Source organism: Phoxinus phoxinus (assembly GCF_949152265.1).
Source record: "Phoxinus phoxinus genome assembly, chromosome: 14".
Taxonomy (NCBI): Eukaryota; Metazoa; Chordata; class Actinopteri; order Cypriniformes; family Leuciscidae; genus Phoxinus; species Phoxinus phoxinus.
In genome coordinates, this window is record NC_136889.1 from 15,048,343 (window position 1) to 15,072,536 (window position 24,194).

Sequence of the window (24,194 nt, forward strand, 5' to 3'; positions counted from 1 at the left end):
GAAAGCAGCAGCTGGTAAACATATGTGATTATTTCACCAGGGTGTCAGTGCTTGTCTAAACTAGTGACTGCAATGCTGAAGTGTGTGAGACGAACAAGATCAGCATGAATTAAATCATTTATTGAAATATTTTAATCCGTATTCTGTGTCATTTCTCATTATCAATCGTTTTTTCTGTATGTAATTTACATATTTATGCCCATTAACTGATGTTAAATAGTTGACACTGTCATTCTCCTCTAATCTGCGTGCATTACTGTTTAAGATCAATTAAATAATTATTTAATTAATCTTCATTCTTTTGAATATTTTAAAGATTGGAATAAGAGCACCAGCGCACATAAGCAATCCCTTTTATCTGTCAAATTCAACTAAATGGATGAAATATGATCAATAAGAGAAAAACACTGTTAATGAGAAGACTGCTAGTGGGGAAATTTATGTATTTATTATTTAGAATGCACAGTTGGAAAGAAAATGTGTTTCAATGCAACACTATCATTGCCGAAATGAATAGCCTATGCAGCAGTCAGGTGGTAGAGGTCAGTTTCTTTAAGTTGTTTACGTTCATTATTATTGTAATATTGTGTGTTTTGAGACATGGGGTAAAATATTGGGATATTATGCTTACAAAGCTACCTCGCTATGCACGCCAAAATTGCCTACCATACCGTTAATGAGGATGTAGCCTATATAGCCTAACCTCTGAATGTAATGGTTCTGAACAATTAGGTATTGGCTTTATCTTCAATCTGGATTTATCTGGAGTCTAAAACTTAGATTCAATTTCCAATTCGTGAATCTTTTGTAGTTTATACACATGCATTTTTAAGATGTATTTTTAATGTTTACCAATAGAGGGCAGTAACCAGATGCATTGCAGTACAGTATTGTAGCAATGTAGGCTATTAGATTAATATTTGTCCGTGATGAGATACAATTATATACTTGAAGTTTTCCTGATTCTGGAACTCTTATATTTAATCTAAAGCCAGTGTGGAGATAGTCTCAATTTTGTATTTGTTTATTTGTGAGCTCAGCTGTCTTTCACCAATGCTCTAGGATCTCACAAACTGTCAGCAGGGGGCAGACGTGTCTCAGATGTCTGATGATGCGAGCCACACTTTCTTAGCAAGTTAAAGAATAACACGGATATATCGCTTTCGTATATATTCTATATTCTATACTATATACTATACACTCTTTCTAAAATAATGAATAATGTCTTCATCTCTTTAGTTTCTTGTTAAGTTTCAGTGTTCTTTATTTAAGAGAAGATATGAGCTTAAATGGTGAGCAGTTAGCAGCAGCCCTCCAGGATTTGCCTGCAGTAAAGATAAGTTTTTTTTCCTGTATTTGGCTTTTTAGACTGTTCAAAGTGCCTTTAAAGTGTCTTTATTAGAAATTATTGTTGATAGAATCAGACTGACTGACAGTAGCTGCATATTGTACTTCAATAAATAATTATATTGGTTGGGATAATAATCTTAATAGTGATCTTGCGGAGGATGGGCTGTCAGGCTTTTAGGCACAGAGAGATTCACAGACCTGACAGAACTAGCACATATCTGAGACAGAGAGAGTAAAAAGCAAAGTGGGTGAGGATGAAGGGATTTTAGGGAAAGAGTTATGAAAGAGCATGTACTTAGTGTTTTTGGCAGGCCAATGAGAGGGAGAGAGAGAGTGTACAAAGAACAAAACAAAATTTGAAAACATGAAATGTTTAAATATTCTGAAATGAGAAATAGATAATTACAATCTGCCCAAGGAAACATAGGCTACGTACAGTATAAACATAAAAAAATTATAATATAATAAACAAAGAGAGAGGATACGGGCAGAAAAATCAGTAGGATTGTACTGCTTTCATGGTTTTTCTGTCTCCTTTCCTTCATCCCCCCCCCTTTTTTTTTAGTTACACACGCTGACCTCGCATTAAAAGCAGAATCTTTTTATTTTCATAGTTATACTCAAGCACACTTCTCAAAGCTGTCTTTCATTTCGGCATCATCTTGATAAAAGCTACACTTTTTCCGGAGCTTGTTTTAATCTCTAGATGCTAATGAATTAGCCTATTTTGTTTTCTTCAATTATTTGCATCGATTAAAAATCTTACTGATAAATATAACTTTTTGAATAATTCATAATTTGTGAAGGTCTATAATACATTTATGCATACAGCAAAATGATACAATGTGAAATAATTAAACTTACAATATTTAAAAATTAATTATTTTGTATTTTATTTTGAAAACCACGTATAAAATGTCCCTACTAGCTGACAGGTATGACTAAAATAGGTGTCCTGAAATCACGGTCTTTTTGACAGCTAGGCCTGTAAAATAAAAAAATAAAAAAACATCAGGGCAACGGCACACACTTCTTTGATAATCAGAAACGCTCTCTGCCTTTTTTCTGGCTTAGAAAACATGTCAGGGCACCTTTTATACTTTATTCTTAAGAGTTTGACAACTCATCTTCTGCTGCATGTACTAGGGTGTTTTTGTAGTTTAGAATTAGAAGAATTCTCTGTGACTTGATAGGAATGATAGGAAACCCCTTCTCATGGTGATATGTTTCTAAAACGCCTAATAGTCCCAAGACAGCGGTCCGGTAATTGATAACCCCTGTAATGTTTTTCCTGTTGCAGCACTCAAGCTAAATGGATTATCTTTATCTGTTGAAGTGTGTGTCATTGAGTTCAGTAGCTCTGGCCTATTTCTGCTGGACACTTTGAAGCGTTTGAGCTCTCTATTCAACCAGCAGTCTCCTGGGCTTTGGCTTTATGGTACAGGTACTCTATCAGGCTCTAAAACACAAAGCATCCTGTGCAGATTTAAACACTGTGCTTCAGCAGAAATCCTTGTTCCATTCCAGCAGTAAAGTGTGTGACCGCAGAAGAGCTAAATCTAGTAGGCTGTTTTATGATGTCCTTTGTTTGAATGTAATATTTAAAATATGACATGTCTGAGCCATGGTGCATGGGAATAAACATGCTCTCTACATATAAGTGGTTTTGCTCACAAGGAAGAAGGTTTGGATCTGTTCTGCATGTCCCAGAATTCCCCCTCTTTCATTCGTGTCACTATACACTCCTAGCTCAAAACATAAAAAATATTATGTATAAATGGCATGAAATATGTTTTATCTTAATACCACTACAAAACTAGAACTTAGTATTAGTATTTTGTATGATTTTCATTTAATATGAGTTTATCATTTAATTATAAGTTTTTTAGAAAAAAAAAAGATATATATATATATGCAGTACAATAAAATATTCCTATTCAAGATGCTACCGGTCAAAACAAGCCTAAATATCTTATGCCGTGTTGCTTCTGAAGTATGTTTAACTTTCTCTAAAGATTTTTTTTAGATATTTTGCTGCAAAACAAGTCATGAAAGCCTAATTAAAAACTCAAGTTTAGACATTAAATTTTTCATTAGATTTATTTGCACTATTTTTAGATTAGTATCTAGATTTACCAGTATCTTTAAACTTATTATTTATTTAATCTAAAGAACATATGAATAGTGGTTGCTCATGCAAAACTTGCTGCCACAGTGATAGGGTGTTGTGGGGGGATGTGGGTTCTGTAATTTTGTTCTCTTGAATATATTTTGTAGGTGTGTGAACCGGTGTCATACACATGTACAGTTACATGCATGTCTTTGCATGTATCTGTGAGTGTATGTGTTTTGTATAGTGGCTATGATAATTGGATCCTTCAGGGGTAAGGACAAGGTGATGGATGACAGTTTAACAAGACTAAGATTGCACAAAATGGGATTTCAAAGAGCAGAGAATCTATAGCCGCCCGCAGGAGTTAAGACAGAGCTGGTCACGGGCTGCCAGCAAGCGCCTGGCACTCAGCCCATCTCCTCTATTAGAGGAAGAGTGGCTTACAGCTACAAAACTGAGACAATGTGCTATTTCTCACTTCAGCAGAAAGACCACAGAGCACTGAGATAAGCCACAATCAGATGCAGCACTGACCAGAGACATTTCAAAATGTCTTCTTAAGGAATTCATCAAGTTACGTTTATGTTCACGCCTGATGACCACCGTTTAGGATAATAGGAATGAGGTTTTCATTATTTTAAGCTTCTTGGAAAGTGTTAACTAATGGACTTGAGGCAATTAGCAGAGCTTGTGTTGCTGTAAAAAGTTTATTGTCGAAGCATTTGCTGCTGTATGTCTGTGGAAAAAGAGAAAGGAAGTTATGGAGGGATATAACAAACGTGCTGGAAATAAAATAGCATGTCAACTGAGGAAATAGTTCTAGGAACTGCTGCTGTTAACCTTTGGGTTAACATGTCTGGATCACTGTCTGAAATGTGAAATGTCTTTTCCCAAAAAGTTGCATGTCCTCATTTGCTTTTGCATGTCCTCATCCGTAGGAGAAAAAAAAAAGTATATTATTGGAGAAAAAATCTCTGAGATTAAAATTATATTAGTTAGTATTCTTTTATTAGGATATTAGAATTACTTTAACATACAGTAAGAGTGCATTTTAAGTCATTTAAGTCATTAAAATCCCCCAATTAATTGGATAATTAACACTCATTTATTGAGGTTTCTAGATTTTTGGTTACTTTTTTTATTTAATTTTTTTGATGGCTTGTGTGTGGTTTAACAGTAAAAACAGTAGATGGCAGCATGGCTTACCGTTAGGAAAGCTATAAATTCCTCATCCATGATTCCATCCAGATTCCCCAGGGCTACATGGGAATCGCAAAGTATGATGTCATCTGAATGGCGAATTAAAAAAAAAAAAAAAAGCTGGTTCCTAGATTCCTACCATATTCATTCCACGATAATTCTGCATGAAATCAATGAGAAAGATCCATACAAATGTAGTAATATTAAGGAGTATGAGCATGAATTTATTATTTGGTTGTGTCATCTCCCTTTTCTTGCAGAAATGCATGAAAAAAAATGGTTTAAATAAGCAATAAGTAATTGAATCAGAAGGACATAATTGATATGTAGGATGATGGAATGATTCAGTAATGTTGGCTGCAGGGTGGGCTGACCAATTTCATATCCTGCCAGGAGAGTTAGACTTCTGTGGCATTGCTCAGCTTTAAGCCATCATAAATAAGCAGTTTCATTCCCTTTAAGCTTTCAATGTGATTGATTTCACCAGTGCTTCATTTGTCATTTTAAAGCGGAACACAGGGTACAATTCAGGCAACAGTTGCTTTAGTGCTGTAAAATATTAATTACATAAACAAACATTGGAGGAGATTAGTCTTAATTTGATGTACCCTCCGAGCACTTCAGGGCTGATGAATTGAAGTTCAAGACTTTGCATCGAAATTACATATTTCCTTACTATATAGTAGGTGAAAAACAGTATGTGACAAAATAAGTTTGTCAGAATTCACAGTACTCATAAAAGTGTATTTTATAAGGCAAAAAGTACCCGGATGACCTATACTACTTCCGGCGAGATTCTGAAAGTGTGCATACGATGGACACTTTAATTCCGTTTAATTCACATTTATTTGTATAGCGCTTTTCACAATACATATTGTTTCAAAGCAGCTTTACAGAAAATGCATGTGTCTACATTACAATTTACAAACTTTACTATCGCATAAGGCCACGGGAGAGGATTTATGAATGGCTGTAAAGCAACGTGACTGACGCTGGTAGTAGGTCACATGATAGTGACAACATGGCGAATGTACGACATCCAGAATATTCATACTACACACACTCATAATATATAGAACATACTTTTATTAGCGGATTACTTATTGAAAATAAGTGCCTGCTCAAGAGATTATCTGTATTATTTCTTCCATAAATAAGGAAAAATTATTTGTATGTATCAGGACTATGAAAATCTCAGTGCTTTATTGGAGTAAATTGTAAATCTTATCACAGACAGCGAGGGGAATATAAGGTTGAATGTCAACCACGTGCTGGTTTCAGGGCAGACAGAGAGTTGGAGGCAAAGCCAAGGGCAAAAATTGAATACATCTCAAAACTCTTCTTTCAGGTCAAGATCAGCAAATCCCAGTCCTGGTCTTGCAATGTTTCTATCATCTGTGGGGTGGATCCAGGTTGGAATGTCTGTTTTAGGCCAGGGTGCAAGAAAGTAAGCCATCAGCTGTGGAAGGGTTTGGACCATTATCCCAGATCAAACAGGGCTCAGCAGGAACGGCACTAGAAAACACACTAAGCCTGCTATATTAGGTAAATATGCACTTGACATTAAATACAGGCTTATGGAATATTGAAATGCCCACATAGTGATAAAAGGCATTAAATGATGTGCACATTAAACCACCGTAGTCCCATTATGGTAAAATAAGTTTAAAAAAAATGATTATTGCTAGCAGCAACAACAGCACTATATGATAAAACACACCAGTGACACTAAAGCGGTTTCTGCAGGTTACAGCGATACACTTGTTATAGGTGGCGACAAGATTGAATCATTGAATCATTAACTCAATCGATTCATTTAAAACACTGATTCATTCAGTTACGCTACTACTGTGAAGTAAAAACATAGGGACAGATTATTAGCATTAACTTATAAACCTTTAAAGACAGGCCTACAGTGATCTCCGAGGTTGTAAAACGATGGTATTTGTTTTTATTGAAGCCATCCGTTCACATTAGTTTAACTTATTTTCTCCCTATGCTCTCACATGTAAAATGTTTTCTCTATGCACAATCAATCAACATCTTTGAATCAGTAGTTGTATAATTATGAGTTTCAGTTTTATTGTCATTTGCGATGCTTGATGGGATTGTAGTTCTTTCCCTCATTATAGCCGTTAAGTACACAGTCTTGTACCTTGGTCTTTTTTGTCTGATTTTCAAATACTTTTGCTTCAAATCAAAGATTTTAATGTTGTGAGTCACCTTCTTAACTGGTTGGTTTGGTTTCTCAATAGTAACTTTTTTTAACTGCATGCAACATAACTCTCGCAATTTTTTTTATATTACCTTCAACACCCCTTATGTGGGTATTTTTATATGATAGACAGGCAGAAATTCATTGACCTCGAAGACTCTGATGGATGGAAGTCTTTCCTGATGTGGCAGCCCTAAGAAACAAGAGGTCCACTTCACATAGAATTAGAGGAAAGGGGTTTCAGATCCCCTGTTGCTAAATCCTTTACGTTAGGTACTCCTCTGAGGAGCTGGAAGACATAACCTTGACATGATACCGTCAGCAGCTCAGCATGTTCACACAATGTAACAGGCAGAGAGTTAGTGAAGCAATGACTGCAAGGCACTGGAACAGCTGAGGTTGAATAGCATAAAATGATTTGATGTGCCTCCCTCATGCCTACAGTGCCCTGTTTTCATTCTGTCACTCACGTATGAATCTACAAGGCAGGGGCTGAGAGTAGGGTGAGCTTGCGTCTGTCATTTTCCAAGTGTCTCTTGCCCTTGTACTCTATTATGTTATCAACAAGTCTCTTATGGAGTGGTAATCGTTACCAGCATATTGAAGTGATTTCTTTTAGACTCAGTGAGAGAGATCGATTCTGTTTGTCATTCCTCCCTGCTCGCCCATCTTACGGTGTGTGTGTGTGTGTGTGTGTGTGTGCGTGTGGTTTAGGTATAACCTACGTTCCCCACAAAGATGGCAATATATAAAATCCTTGAACTTGTTGATCCCCATGAGGAAAACAGCTTATAAATCATACTAAGTGGTGTCTTTTGAAACTATAAAAAGTTTAGGGGTATGGTGAAGGTTAGGGGATAGTTAATATAGGGTTAATATACAGTTTGTACAGTATAAAAATCATTATGACTATGAGATGTCCCAATAAAATGCATGCGTGCGTGTGCGTGTAAAAAATGTGTATATTAATGTATTAACTATGTATACTGTATACACGTAAATAAAAAATTGAACACTCTTGAGTGGCCTTTTAAACGTGTTAAGATGGCATTATATTATATTTCATCATATCAGTAAAATAGTAAGAAAAGTGTTTAGCTCGAGCTGTGAGGTTTTAAAAACGTATATTTACAGCTGGTTATTAAGGGTCTGTAATATGGGTCTATATAAAAGGTGTTTATTGTGTTTTAACTGGTTTTGAGAATAGCAAACTTTCCATTGCTGGAGGATCTTACTGAAAGGCTTTACAGAGAGTCACATGTTTGCTGAGCTTGACAAAAAGGTTGAGAGGAAAGCATTTATATGGAGATGGTTTGGGTGTGTTCTATGCAAATCACAAACCTCAGGAACACAGTTGCTTATTTGGAATACTTCAAATTCATTAACATTATCACATTTTTCTTATGAATACAAATAATCCACGTAATTATTGGTGAATGAAACTCAGTGTCTGTGAAAAAACAAGCAAATTGTATGAGCATCTTGAGACGATGAGCTAATGTCTGTGTTGTTTCTCACTCTCTGTGTCTCTTACCTTCTTATTTCCTCTGTCCTTCACGCTTGTGGCTCTTTGGGTTGTAATTGGTGAGATTGTGACGTGACCTCTGGTCTCCGTGGAGACGTGTCCTTCGAGACCTTTGCGTGTTCATGTTGTGTGTGCAGAGGAACTCGGCTGATAAGTCATGCTACTGTATTAGTCACTGAGGCAGTAGTCTTAATGTCTTCTGGGCCACTCTAATGGTGTCAAAACTAGCAATGTAGATGTGCTTGTATTATTCATTTAATCTTTTTGTGTTTGGTGATGCTAATTTGGTACACATGCTGTATTATCCTTTAGGCGAAGTTGTCTTGTTTGTGCACATATACTGTATATGAAAAATGTGGGTTTAAAAGAGAGGGAGGGCAAAACGAAATGGTCCCATGAGTTTTCCCTCTGTGCTATAGGGGAGGGAGAAGATGAGCACAGTGGATGGTTGCAGCATTCATTTTATCACCATGGGACTTATGTTGTCTTTAAAACTTAAAGAGTATAAAATGAGACTGTCTTCAGTTTTCAATTGCTCTTAGAGTGCAGCTATATTAGAGCTAAAGATTTCACTTCATAAACCAACTATTGATTGCAGATGAATAACCACATCTTTTTCTCTTGCAATCACACTAAAGCAGCATTTCTCAGCTGGTTTTGGACCTAGATTTCTCATTGAACCTATGTGGCAACCCAACACAGCACTGAAATAGTTGTAAACAGATCTTAAAAATGAAACATTGAAATTAATTTGTATTTATACATTTAGCAGGCACTTTTATTCAAATAGATAAACAATGCACAGTATGAAAATGCATTTTCGTCACAGAGCTAACACTGTTATGACATTTCATATTAGCTTTTACTTATTAGGCCAATATGCAAAAATATTTGTGTTTAGTTTCTATTTGTCTCTTGAATTTCACTGGTTTCATCAAGGTCATTGGAGCCGACCAACACCACTAAACTAAAGAAAATGTGTTTCATTAAAGTGATGCGTGGCACAATGTGTTCGGATATTTACTGTAAAAGTTTTGGTAGCTTCAGCAGCACATGTCTTTTGACTTTATTTACAAGTGCAGGAATAAATGACTCTGGAATATTATGGAGGGATTCTCATATCCATTCACTTTCTCACACTGGCAGACTTGGAGCGCAACCAGTGTTCTAATAGCAAATGACTGTATTGCTGATAGCTAATAGCAAATGACTGGATTGCTGATAGCTAATAGCAAATGACTGTATTGCTGATAGCTTGCTGCCTTGGATAACTTTGGGTGTATACATATAATTGAGGCTGGATATGTGGATAATGAGGCCTGAGATGTGCCTGTGGATACTGTTGTTTGTTCATTTTAATTGTCACTAGTAAAAAAAACTGAATCATGGCAGACAATGCTGACATTGCTAGTGCAGGCAATAATTTGGACTGGATGTAAAAACAAAACAATAAGTATGTGACATTATAGATTATGTAATATGTGTAATAATTCAGATTTATAATAATAATAACGAAAGATCTAGTTCAAGAATAGTTAAACTGTTTAAAACAAAATAGTATTCGGCTGAATGGTATTGCTAGTCCTGCTTTCAGTGATATATTTACTTATTTACCAAATAGTGAAACTTCTACAGTATTGTAGGCACAAAGGCCAACGTTATCAAGCTGTTCATGCATCTCAATCTTTTGACAAAATAAAGCAGAGAAACACTGGGGGTTCCATAAGTCTCTCTGTAGGTTTGAAGCACATCCCCAATGTAATTAAAAGCTTTGATTAAAAATCTATCATTCTGTCAAGCACTTCTGCCATACAAAATTAATGAGCGAGTCTCTATCATCAAAACATCACAAACAGCTCTAAAGCACTACTGAAGGCGATTAAAGTCACATATAAAATACTTTTTTCTCCCTCAGAACACAGATTTATTCCCCTGCTGATATAAATGCTGTCAGTGTGGCATAATTTATCTAAACAATGTTTATGATTACAGCAAAGTGTGAGTTTATATGTGAATTTATGTCTGCAAAGAATCTGGACTGATAGTGTGTGAATGGAGTACTAACCATTATTTTGCTGTATTAAATGTCTCGCCTCCTTCTTTTCTCTCTGTAGCTCACTTTTTTAGTCTCTGATCACACGTTCAAATCCTCATTCTTTTTCTCCTCCACTCTCTGATTTACAAACACACTTGCGTTTTAAAATGCCAAATAATGGATGGAAGGGAAGGGAATTGCCAGTAGCTGGTCAGGAGGCTTCAGTATTGATCCAAGGGCTCATGAATATGAAAAGGCCAGGCAGGGTGATCAGATAAGTAGGCCGGCTCTCCTCAATGTTTCTGGTTATTTTTCCACTGCTTTCCATTATGAGCACTTACTGAGCATTAAAAGTATTTTATATTTATAAATTGTAAGGAATTAATGTTATTTTTGTTTCCTCCATCATACCAAAATAATAGCTATAATCTTGCTTTTCATTGTATGTATGTATTCATTTAAATATTTATTTAAGTAACCTTTTATTTCTGTTACTTATTTGAAAAAAAAAGACATTACATAAATATATATACAGGACTTGCTGCCGATACATACATGACACGCTGCTGTGAACAAGTAAGACATGCTGCTGCTGTACAATATACAGTACAGCATACATGAATCACCCGCAGCAGATTTAGGCCTCATCCACACTACTGCGTTTTAGTTTAGAAACAAAGAATTAAAACGAATACGATCTCCGTCCACACCAGCGTTTTAGCTGCGTATTTTATCTCCGTCCACATTAAAACGACTGAAAACACGGATCACGTGACTATTCACCAGCACTGGGCATGCGCGTGCCGGTGTAAACAGGCGCATGTAGGCAGTTATAGCATTGTAAAATGCAGAATTTACTTGCACAACAGCTGCTAGCAAAGACATCAACGTCAGTAATGCTTGTAATTCGTTATCATGTCACTAACGTTACGTAGTACAGGCTGTTTTTGTATGTTTTATTCCCGGGGTGGGGACGTGTCATGTGATGGGTGTCTGACAGGGAAGGATACGCCATGACTGATGACACCCAATCATAGAGCCGAGCGTGAGCCTCTGCGTCAGCGTTTGTAAAGTCCTCCGCTTTGACCGTCTTTACTAAAACACCCTCCAGAGATTCAAAACGCAAAACGGGGTCGGAGCGTTTCTAAACTTCTCCGTTTTAGGTCTTCGTTTTTGCCGTTGTAGACTGGACGGGAGGTGCAAACGTAGCAAAAGGTCAAAACGCAGTAGTGTGGATGGGGCCTTATACAGGTGGAGCTGGGGAAGGGGGAGGGTTTCTGAAAGCATGCTGAGAACTGCTACAGCAATGGTAACCAGTTGAGCAGTGAGCTCATTGGCTACTAATACAACAACAACCAATCAGCTGTGCCCTATAGAATGATTGCAAGCAGATTGAGGACCTATCAGCCTGTGTCATCTAGAGTTTCATGACAGGACTTTGTATAACAAAACAGTTATTTTAAATTGTGAAATAAATACAGCCTTGGTGAGTGTAAGCAACTGTATTTTTTAAAACAACCCCACACATTTGAATGGTAGTTTACTGTAGTAATTTGTGAATGTAACGCACATAACTTGTTACAGCACTGTCTGGTACAATCAAGATGTGAATAAAATTGAGAGGTCCAAATCTATGTACACTTACCATTCCCCTTGTAACCTTTTTTCATCCTTTATTGGCATTTGTAAAGCTTCATGTTTCTCATTGCGGCAACGGATGTGTTTTCCTCATTTGTGCAGTTGGTGTACATGTGTTTTGTGTAACACACACATGCTCCTCCATGTGCTGCGTCTGTTCCCACAGAATCAAAGCAGCTTGGTAAGATTAGATTTTGGAGGCATCTGCACAAACTTTGTTTAAAATTAGAAGCTGAACGCATCATTTACTGCATTTGCATGCACTCAATTATTCAGATTTTTATGAGAATTTGGTTATATTCCATTTCACATTACTGGATGTAGGCTCATGTAACTACATTAACCTGATTGCTGTATCACATTAAACCAGTTTGAATGAAACAGCTGGAAAATACCTGTATTAATCAGAATTATTTTTCAAAATATATATTTTTTCAGAATATCAATTTGTACAGTTGTAATCGAAATGATTCAACCCCCATTGCAAATCAGGTTTATTGGCAAAATGTACAGACTTTCAGCTGTTTGCTGAATGTTTCAAGTGGTTTCCCCAAATTCAACTGAAAATGCAACTTTTAATGACTTCTGCAGTCTCAAAATTATTCAACCCCCTGAATAGAATCCCTCACAACAGCACAAATCTGCAAAACAGGTGTCTCAACACACCTGATGCAACTAAGCAAGGGCTTCATTGGTTGCACCAGGTGTGCTTGAGCTAGAACACATGAAATATCTGAACTGGCTAGGATTGTTGAGTGTCACGTTTGACTGCATGTTAGAAATAGTCAAAAGTCAAAATAATGGTCCAAAATGTTAAGAGAATATCATCGCCCTTCACAAACAAATAACAGGATACAAAAAGATAGAGAATGCACTAAATGTTCACCGTTGGAAGCATAGTTTGCAAGTTCATAGTTAAAGGAACAGTGGTTACACTATACCTGGACGGGGCAGACAAAGACTAGGTGGCAACAGGCAGTGAAGTTGCGGTTTACATGCCAGAATTCCAAGACGACCCTACTGACCCAAAAGCACAAGAAAAGTGCTCAAAATCATATAAATAAGCCACAAAAGTTTTGTGATCAGCGGTATGTCAGGAGGTAGAAGAAGGAAGCATATGCTGAAGAGAACACTCTGCCTACAGTTAAGCATGGTGGTGGCTCAGTGATGCTCTGGGGCTGCTTTGTTGAAGGCAAGAGGGATTCACTGAAGTATCAGGAAGTCCTAGGAGAAAACATCATGCCGTCAGCAATGAAGCTACTTGGACCTTCCAACAGAACAATGATCCCAAGCATACCTCAAATTCCACCAAGGCTTGGTTGCAGAAGAAGTCTTGAAAGATACAACAGTGGCCAACAAAGTCACCTGACTTGAACCCCATAGAAAATCTTGAAGGCAGTTGCAGCACAAACCCAAGAATATTACTGAACTGGAGGCCATTACTCATGATGAGGAATGCCCAAGTTTCCTCAGAAATGCTGCCAGGAGATGGTGTTTGGTTTACATTTAGTTTTGAACCAAAAAAGCATTCTATACTTGCCATGAAGGGGTTTGAATTTTGAGACAGCAGAATTTTCAGTTGAATTTGGGGAAAACACTTTTTTTTTTTTTTTACTTTCAGCTTTTTCAATTACTTTTGTTTGATTTGTTTATTGCAAACTGCTGAAAGTCTGTACATTTCGCCAATAAACCTGATTTGCAATGGGTGTTGAATCATTTTGATTACAACGGCAGAATCGCATGTCCAAACAAAGGGATTTCTGAGTGATTTTAGACACAGACTTTGACAAAATTTTGCAATTTATCACTGTTGGGCGTTTATGTTAAGGACATGAATTAGAAAGAATAAATTGATGCAATAACTGTCCAAAAAGACTGAAGTACAGCACAATAAATATGTCCAGCAGGTTACTCTCTGTTCTGTGTTACCTGCTACTTTGTGTAACTTTCTAGGGTATAATGACATCATCCAGTGAGGTGACTCACGCTGACCTCTGAGACACATTGTCATTGGACGCTCCCATGCCCAGCAGCAGGTCACAAAATTCAGAGCAGACATATGGCCACGCTGTGCCCTACCAAATGCTCAGAGAGAGGTTTAGGCCCTGCTCCAGGACCCCAAGCCAGCTACTCTGGGCATCTGACCCCTATCTCAGCTCAACGGATTATGCTGATTGGTCGGGAGAACAGAAGGGTCACTGGAATTGCCACAGGGCCCAGAGCTCCGGCCTGTTAACTGTGATTCACTCATTACAGAAGCACTGTTTAGACTCGCAGAGGGAGGGAGGGATAACCTAGAGCAAACCACAGAGAAAGGAAGAGAGCGACAGAGCGAGTGGACAGAAGAACAGACAGATGGGTCACCGGAAGGGCTAACAAAATGCACAGCTTTGACCTGTTTTTAGTCATTTACTTATTACGGTAACACTGTTCAGACAGTAGTAAGTAGGATTCAAAGTTGTTTTATTCTCTTACATGAAAAAGGTTCTATATAGAACCTTAAAGTGTTCTGTTGGGCGCTTCATACAACATTTTAGGGGTTCCCAGGGGTCATTTTTATGGATTTAGTTTAATTAATTTGATTTTGTTTCATTTTTATTTTTATTTTGATAACATTTTATGGATTAAGCAGCTCATAGACACACTTTGTCACTAAGAAAATTTTAAATAACCCAGTACACATAAAAGTATTATACAATCAGTATATTCCTTTCTGTCATATATATACTGTATATTTTTTTCTTTTTTTGGTACAAAACATTATAATTATTATACATTTTGAAAAAAGTTGTGCTGCTCAAAAAAATAAATAAGCAGCACAACATTTTTCTAAATTTATAATAATGAAATGTTTATTGAGCATCAAATCAGATTATCAGAATTATTTTTGAAGGATCATGTGACACTGAATACTGGAGTAATGATGCTGAAAATTCAGCTTTGCCCCCAGGAATAAATTACATTTTGAAGTATATTAAAGTAGAAAGCAGTTCTTTTAAATTGTAATATTTTTTCAGCATTACTATTTTTTGCTGTGTTTCTGATCATATAAATAAACCCTTGGCAAACATAAGAGACAAAAACAGAATCAGCTGATTTGATTTGAACACTCCTTCAGCATGATTCATCAAGTATATAAATCAGACAGCCTTGGCAGTAAGTGCTTACACAAAGCACCCCCCCCCCCCCCCCCCTTTTTTTCTGGATGACATTAAAATGTAGTTTGTATTTTCATTTAAGCTTGCCAATATATTCTGTTCTCACTGCAAACAAATCTGGGGGAAAGTTAGTTGTCTTATGAAGCCTGTGACTGCACTGTGTGAAGTATTTGGCTTGAGATTATTCACACTCTCATAGAAAATGAAAAAATAATATATGCTTGGAAATATGTTGTTGAAGTAATGTAGATGTTTAATGCAGATGATCATGCAATGTTACGCCTGTTTCAATGACCTAAATCATGCATGAATATTGGCTAGTTTATTTAAAATACATTTTGAGTTAAATCATCTTTGTTTGTTTAGTCAGAATTGGCATCTGATGCCTCACTGCTATGTCTGGCAGTTTGTTTCCCATCATGTATGTTTATTTCATATAATTCCTGTGAAACTATGTTCATTTTGAACAAGAGACAAATTGAGCAATATAATTGTTACAGAAAATGTGTGGCTCATTTCTCGCTCTCAGTCAGACATGCTCGTAATAATTTATAAACAGCGTGTGGTGAGATTGCTTGTAAAATGCATAATCGGAAACACAAAAGAGACCCAGTGAAGTTCACAGACATATAAACAAGATCCATACGTTCATTTGCACCTCCCTCTCTTTTTTGCTATTGGGAAATTGCTGTAAAAATTGTGTTATACAGGAATGCCATGCTATTTGCTTCATTGGTTTTCTCAGAAAAGTGTGAGATGTTCATGATGTTGCCCTGGAGCTCTTCTCAGCTGCTCAACTGGCACATATTTTCCCACCATTATCCCACATATTTTTCTTCATTTTACATAAAGCTCTCAAATGCTCCGAGCTCTCATTGCGTAATGTACATAAAGTATACAAATCTGTAAATGTTTTGTATTTTCGCCATTTCTTTACATCTTATGATTGTGATGTTCTGACTAATTATCGAATGTATCTGTGGTGCTCCATTAACAAACATTCATTGTGGGTCAGTGGAAGAACATATATAGCCTATATCTCATGGGGAATGGATGGGGAGCTGGCCCAATGCATTCTGGGAACAGGTTGAGAGTGGGCAGGGGACAGCATGCCCCAGATCCATCAGTGCTCTTGTGGAGAGCAGGGTTAAGGGCCAAAGAACATGCTGCACCACACTGCCTTTATTCTCACTTTGCAATCTAAAGGTCACTGCTTTTTAATCAGAATGACGGCCATTCATGATCAGAGAATATTGTACAGAAAAAAATATATGTTTATATTATATGAATAAACAGCAAAAAAAATGTCATTATAAAATTAAAATTCACACTATTTTCTAAATGCATGTTATTAATATATTTGTAAAGGAAACTTGTGCATATGTTTAAACTTCAAATCAATGTAGTAATTCGATCTTCCTGAAACGTCAGACTCTGTTGATGTGTGCCTGACTTTGCCAATCATGTAGTCTGCGCCCCTGTGATTGCAAGTTCACATGCAGATCTGCTTCCATCCAATCAACAAGTCCCTTCCCTACATTTTATTCCTTTTCAATAGAGTCTGTTTCACTCAGATTTACAGCCAAAACACAAAAGAAAAAGATCGGTCACTCACTACTTCCATTTCATCGCATCTTCAAATGTGCAATGTTTGGAGTGAAAAAAAAAAAAGTAATTGTGACTATCTCATGTTGTGCTTACATTATTTACATTATTTCAAACTTAATTATTTTTTTTATTTTCTCTGAGGCAGAAATGGTCTTCCATGTACACCCGTATGAGACTTAAAATACTTGTTTTAATATATATTTCAGTGAATAGCTAAACTATCCAAATATTTCTAATTAAAAAATACCCCGCAACATACATCAGCCCTCATTTACCCACACTGTCTATCACAAGGGGTCAAAGCCTAGGGCTCTCTCTCTCTCTCTCATCTCTTCTCGTCTCTCTCTCTCTCTTCATCTCTCTCTCTCTCGATCTCTCAGTCTCTCTCTCTCTCTTCTTCTCTCTCTCTCATCTCTCATCCTCTCTCTTCATCTCTCTCTCTCTCTCTCTCTCTCTCTCTCTCTCTCTCTCTCTCTCTCTCTCTCTATACACACACACACACACCTATGTGCATTGACAAAAGCAGTAACATGCTCTCACTTTCTCTCTCGCACAGACATAAACACACACGTACACACGTGGGAAATATTGCAGTGAAATGGCCCCAGGAAGTGTTTGGAAGTCAACAGTATAGTGCATAAATAATGATTTTATCTCTTGCACACATCACCCCTGTTGTGACAGTTTGTCTTGCGCATTGCTCTCTGATTTAGAGGGGTGAACAGGGAGTGTAGCTAAATGTCGGATGAGAGAATAAGGCCATTGGGAATCTGACTGCAGATGAAAAAGTGTGTTTGAGAGGTAAATGCAGTTATCACCCCAGGATAGTGGAGGGCGGCTGCTAGCACAGCTGTTTCATAAAGGGATAATTCACTGATAATGTGATTGGCTTTTGGCCACACTGTCAACATGCCAGCTAGGTGGTTCAAATACAGAATAGATGTGTGTGTGTGTGTGTGTGTGTGTGTGTGTGTGTGTGTGTGTGTGTGTTGTGTGTGTGTGTGTGTGTGTGTGTGTGTGTGTGTGTTGTGTGTGTGTGTGTGTGTGTGTGTGTGTGTGTGTGTGCGTGCGTGCGTGCGAAGCATCCTGCAGCCTTTCTCTGCATGCTCTGTAATTGCTGTCTCATGCTCACTGTTCTTTCCAGCATTTGATTTATACAGCAAAAGACACACACGCACACCGAAGCACCAGGTGTTCCATCATCACTGTGTCTTTACATAAAGTTTGCTAACTTTTATTGCCTATTATTTTCTGAGCCATAATAAGTTTCTTTACTATGGTTGTAAATCCATGTTGAGATGCAGGATGTAGAAATGATTGAAAAGAGTGTGGGGTGTGTGTAATGATTTGGATTGCTCACAATTGTCTATGCATTCTGAATATTGTCTAATATTCAGATGGGATAGTTTAACTGAATGCACGGATGTAAAAATTATCGCTCATACCGACAAGCCAGGATTTTTTTTGCATGGTAGCCAATAACCTGTAAATGGTACAGTGTTACTTTAGTTTTATGCCAAATTATACTATTATAATATTAAATAATTAGTTAATTAATATTAATAATGTAATACCTGGAAATAAATTTTATATTTTTGTTAAAGTTTTAGTAATTTTGTTGTGAATTTTTAATTTTTAATTAGCATTTTTTTATCTGTATTTTTTTTTATCTGTCGTTTATTTCAGTTTTAGTTTTAGTAATTCTAGTACTGATTTCAGTTAGTTGCCAGTGCAACATTACTGATTTTCATTTTCTCATATTTATATTTTATTTCAGCTTTATTTCAATTACCACATTTTTAAATAGTTTTGGTTAACAACTAGGCCTACATGTAAACTGAAATGCTTGATATAAAAATTATATATTATTTTGTCTGAATAATTAATATTATATTTAAATAATCAAAATAATTCTTTATGTGTGAGGTGACAGTGAATGAATGGACAGTTGTGCAGATGTCTGACCTGTATAGTTTAATTCCTGTTTACGGGAAGCCTTGAAGCTCTAGTTCACTGAAGCACAGAGTCTTTGCCTTGAGTTGAGAGTAATGGTGATTGATGATGTCATTAGATTATAGACACCTCACAAGGCTGATAAGTTGAAATAGCAGATCTATGAGGAAACATGTCTCAGTCGTGTCTGCATTATAAATGTTGCCTGAATTGTTAAGATGGCGATAACGGAAGTGAATCATCGATCTTGGTTTAAATTGTCAGATTTCTCTTCACCCAAGACAAGAGGGAGCTTTTCACATGTACAGTGGTGATTATAATTACATGCATGATTAGGACAAAATATATTTATATAAACAGATCTCGGGATTAATAATGTTCTTTACACACATATGTATTATATATATATATATATATATATATATATATATATATATATATATATATATATATATATATATATATATATATATATATATATATATATATATATATATATATATATATATTCTACATATGGATATATTAAGATAAGATATTTTATAATATATATAATTTTTACTTTAGCCCCTAATGTCTTGATTATCTGTACACTCTAAAAAATGCTGGGTTGTTTCAACCCAATTTTGGGTCAAATATGGACAAACCCAAACATTGGGTTAAAAATGTAATTAAAAAATGTAACCCAACGGCTGGGTTTGTCCATATTTGACCCAAACTTGGGTTGAAACAACCCAGCATTTTTTAGAGTGTACTTACATTATTAACACAATGTATTTACAAAATGAACACAATGAATTTAAACAATTAACATAATGTAAAAAAGAACCCTACTATTAAAAGGTCAAAATCTTGTTACAAAATCACAAAGACAGGTTGATTCCAGTATCATAACAGTTAACTTTTTAGTATACTAGCTAGCCAGGGTGCATCTAAAACCCTTTTTTTAATAACCATGTTGTATGTAAAGACTAAATAGCCTCATCAGTAGGCTAGGAAGGTATGGGAAAAGTTCAATGGGGTTGGTGGCAACGGGATGGACGCATAGCATCTTGAGAGCAGCTTAAAAACAATGACCTGCTAGGACAGAAATCATTTTCAATTAAATTAGTGTGCGGAACATTTAGAGTGGGTGCAATCCAGTAAAAATGCCTGTACAGATATGTAAATAGATAAGTAAAGGGAGCACTCTAAGAGCTGTGCACTGTGCTACTCCTTAGAACATATCATCGTCTGTACTGGGATCGGGTCGGTGCTTCCTAACTTGTGTCATTTTGCCTAATAGCATGTCATTGACTCTTGCCAGTGTGTTTTCTTAGAGTCTAACCTTGAAGAGTGCACTCAAAGAATCCCAGTATGACAGTGTGTAGTCACCCTCATGTCTTGATTCAAGAACAGATTTCTTTCCTTGACTGATCGCTGACATTTCACTCACTCCTGGTTTAATATGTTAATTTCTGGGCTGACCTGCTATTCAATTCCATGTGACCTTTCACAAGCCTGCGTCTTAACTAAGAGGTTTATAAGTGCCATTTATCATTTAGCACGATGGAAGCCACAGTGTAGAAGAACCCCAGAGAGCTCCTCATATTGGAAGCTGATGAACATACTCTCATGCATGGGCAGACACATTTGAAAAACCATTGACATTTTAATTAGCACTGAACTGATGTGAAAATACAGCTCTTATAAGTGTATTTTTAATGTGCTCTGTGTGGTAGTTATGAATGCTGTGAAAGTTGAGATATGGACCAGATAGAGGGCAGAGTCATACGGCTCAATAAAACCAGTGAGCGTACTAGGGAAATAACACATGTAAATGGCACTCTGAAGAGCTGTATCTTCTTGCAAAATTACCCAGGACACCGCATTGATTGGGAACTTTAGAATAAAAAATTAAAAATGTTTGTCTGTGACCTTTTTTGTATATCCTACTTTGTTCTTTGTGGATAGCAGTTGCTTGTTGTTGTGAAAGAGTGCAGTACTAAAATGCTCTGTTCCAAAACTTGTTTTTACTCAATATTTGTGTGTGCTATTTGTGTTGACGCTTATCAGTTTAGCAGGCCTTTAGCTTAGCAACATGCTAACTAGTGATTTTCTTCCAGAGTATACTATTTGTGTGCCATTTGGAGTCGCTGCATAGGTAGAGCAACCAAATCGGTCACATAAGGGTCTTTGACATAAGGCCTATTCACTACACAATTAATATTCAGTGTGAAAATTTGGTTTGAAAAACATTTTGATTTGAATGAACGACTAATGCGCCTGTTTAGATCGACACGAAAATTGTAATGCCGTCAGTGCGACCGATGCTCAAGAGCAGTCTATTTTTCTAAACAACAGTGAATAGCAGTGGAAGAATCCAGAACTAGCTCTCTTGTCTCTGAATTCTTATATTAGGTGCTATTTGATGAACACCATTTCGAATACAAAAATCTAAACGGCTGTTTGAAAACATCAAGCGTAGCGTTAGTTCTGGCAGGTCACGTTAGTCAATGGCATGGATGCGCAGGGAGTTCTCGCCCAGAACGGAACCATACCGCCAATCCAAACTATATGCTAATTGTCAATCGTATTTGATGATCGTGGTCCTGACAGAAATGTAAATGATGTTTGGCTTGTTTCTTCTCTGTAACAAGTGGGTCAGAAACAGAATGTTGAGCATTGCTTTATTGTGTACCGTAGTAACCAGGGTAATTTCTGCTTTTCTATATGCGCCATAATCGGCTTAAGAACATGCTAAAGTCAAACTCTGTTGGCATGAATTGTTTTCTGTGTGGCATGCTATTTACGTGCTGCATGGAGTTGCTGCCTACTGGTATGTAGAATCCTTTCTAGAGCTGTTTCTTTGTGTTCTCAACTTGTCACTCATTCTAAAGAAGAGTCCAGACAGTTGCTGCACTTCCTGTTCTGTGCCTGAGGAAGAGGAGAATGGTAAGGAGGAAGAGGTGATTAGGATGCTTGTCTGAAGTGGCAGCAGGTAGTTGGGGGAGGTGAGGCACAATTACCCACAGAGTGAACATGACAACTCCTGTCATGTCTGCAGAAGCTTTCCTCTAAGCTATTCTAGGAGAGAACCACCATGAAATGTCACGTCGTCTCCTTCTCATGTCTACCCTCCAACACTTCGGCATGCTGTCCGGTGGCGTAAAACCCAGACGTAGGAAGATGGAGGAACCCAAACGGCCTTGAGGGTTCAAACCATTTAGGATAAAAATAAAACTGTAGATGAATAGTTTAAGCCATTCACTTTCGAAACTGTGGAGATACTCACATCTCAAGGACACAATATGAATAAGAATTAGTCAGAATTAAATTTATTATTAATTTCAAGGCATAATGAAGCAGATGATCTGTGTGTACACTTTTAGCAGGACTTGCGCAGTCATCATTGATTAATTCTTGGCACATTGTCTTCTCTCTGTTTTGTACTGTGGCTCTAGCATAGATGTGACTCAAAAGGAGGATTGACTCCTTCTGAACCCTAAATGGTTGGCCAGGACTGCAGAAAAGATGAAAGTACAGCTGAATCTTTTTGTGGGAAGCTGATTTTTTTTCCTGTGACTTTGCCCAAGTGGGTTTCTTGAAGGTTGAGGTCAGTTTTTATTATTCTTATGTCTTTAGACTTTTTATTTTTCAAAGACTTGAGTTGTGAGTAATGTTAATTTAGCCTGCCTCATGTGGGTTAGTCAAATAATATATACTGTATATATATATTAAAAGTTATTTACAACTTAAAAAATGAAATTGAGTTTGAAATGTGAAATAAACTATTTAATTTAACTATATAATTTTATTTAATTATATATAAATTCCTCATCACTGCTACAGACATCATGGCTAATTGAAGTGCTAAGATTTGGCATACAAAAGTACTATATTTAGCTGTAATTTCCTTGGTTTCTGTATTCAGTGCAAATGAAATCCGAGTGTGAAGTGGAGGTGTAAAGAGAACACAGAAATGTGTGACTGCAGGTGTTAAGAATCAGTGTCATTCCACGCTTTAAACGGGAGACCTGACTCTCCCTGTACTTTCAGGAAACACCTTCAGTTGAGCTCTAACGCTCCAAGACATGCTGAAGGATGTGGCATCTCTGCTGGGGATCTTGTTGACACTCTCCTGGAACAGTTACGGCTCTCCCTCACGTCGGAATAAATCACTGCTGCTTGGATTTGGCGTGGTCTGAACCACATAGCTTGGATAAACAATGCTGGACTTAACCTGTGTATCCCAGTTAAAATATACAATATGTTTTATAATTGACACTAAGCTGAAGGATGTGCGCTCATTTTACAACTAGCAGATGTTAAAAAAACTAAAGCAGAATAGAATGACTAAAATCCAATTTGCTTGACAACAGGCTACTACTGTACTATTGATTTCCTACTGAATCCAATACTGGATTGCTTTTTCCCTTATCTTCGTCTCTCGCAGGTCTCTGGCAGTGTATAATGAGCCTGACGCAAGGGCACCGAGGTCAGGCCTGTACAGTTCAGATTCTATGATTGTGTAATGTAACATCAGGACCAGACATCCTGGAGCAGAAGACCAACTCAGTTACATCACAGTGAGCTCAGAGCACAACATTGTGTGTTATTGTGTGTAATTAAGGAAAGTATTTTCCTTTCAGAAGTGGCCAAGCTCAGTCACTAAGAATCAGGGTGAGACAAAACACATTTTTAAAGAAGGATTGATGGTGTATTGAATCATTATTTAGATTTTGTTCATTTAAAAAAATATTAATATATTTAATATTATTATGGTATATATCAAATATATAATATGTATTAATATATTATATACAGTGCTATGCAAAAGTTTAGACACCCATGCTAAAGTTGACTAAAAAGAGGAATAAAAAATCATCTTTTGGAAATTGAACTTAATGCCTTAATTTAAAAAAATAGGAAAAATCCAACCTTTAAGCACACCAATTTTCTTTGTGAATGAATAATGTATCGTAAATAAATAAATGTTTTTCCTTAAAATACAGGGTGCATAAGTTTGGACACCCCTATGTTAAATTCCCATAGAGGCAGGCAGATTTTTATTTTTAAAGGCCAGTTACTATATGGATCCAGGACACTCTGCATCCTGATAAAGTTCCCTTGGCCTCTGGAATTAAAATATCCCCACATCATCACATACCCTTCACCATACCTAGAGATTGGCATGGTTTTATTTCAGTTAGCCTAACAGCTGGTTTGATTTGCATTGAGAGATGATCTTATGGAAAGTACTCCATGCCAATCTCCAGGTATGGTGAAGGGTATGTGATGATGTGGGGATATTTTAATTCCAGAGGCCAAGGGAACTTTATCAGGATGCAGAGTATCCTGGATCCATATAGTAACTGGCCTTTAAAAATAAAAATCTGCCTGCCTCTATGGGAATTTAA

The 24,194-nt window shown here is 36.8% G+C and overlaps 1 long non-coding RNA gene across 1 annotated transcript; it reads left to right on the forward strand.

Moving 5' to 3' along the window:
• Window positions 1-5,260: 5,260 nt before the first annotated feature.
• On the forward strand, window positions 5,261-23,336 carry LOC307010835. Its single transcript, XR_013800282.1, has 3 exons — window positions 5,261-6,208; window positions 22,239-22,390; window positions 22,834-23,336. It is a non-coding gene; the product is annotated as an uncharacterized lncRNA (long non-coding RNA).
• Window positions 23,337-24,194: the final 858 nt, after the last annotated feature.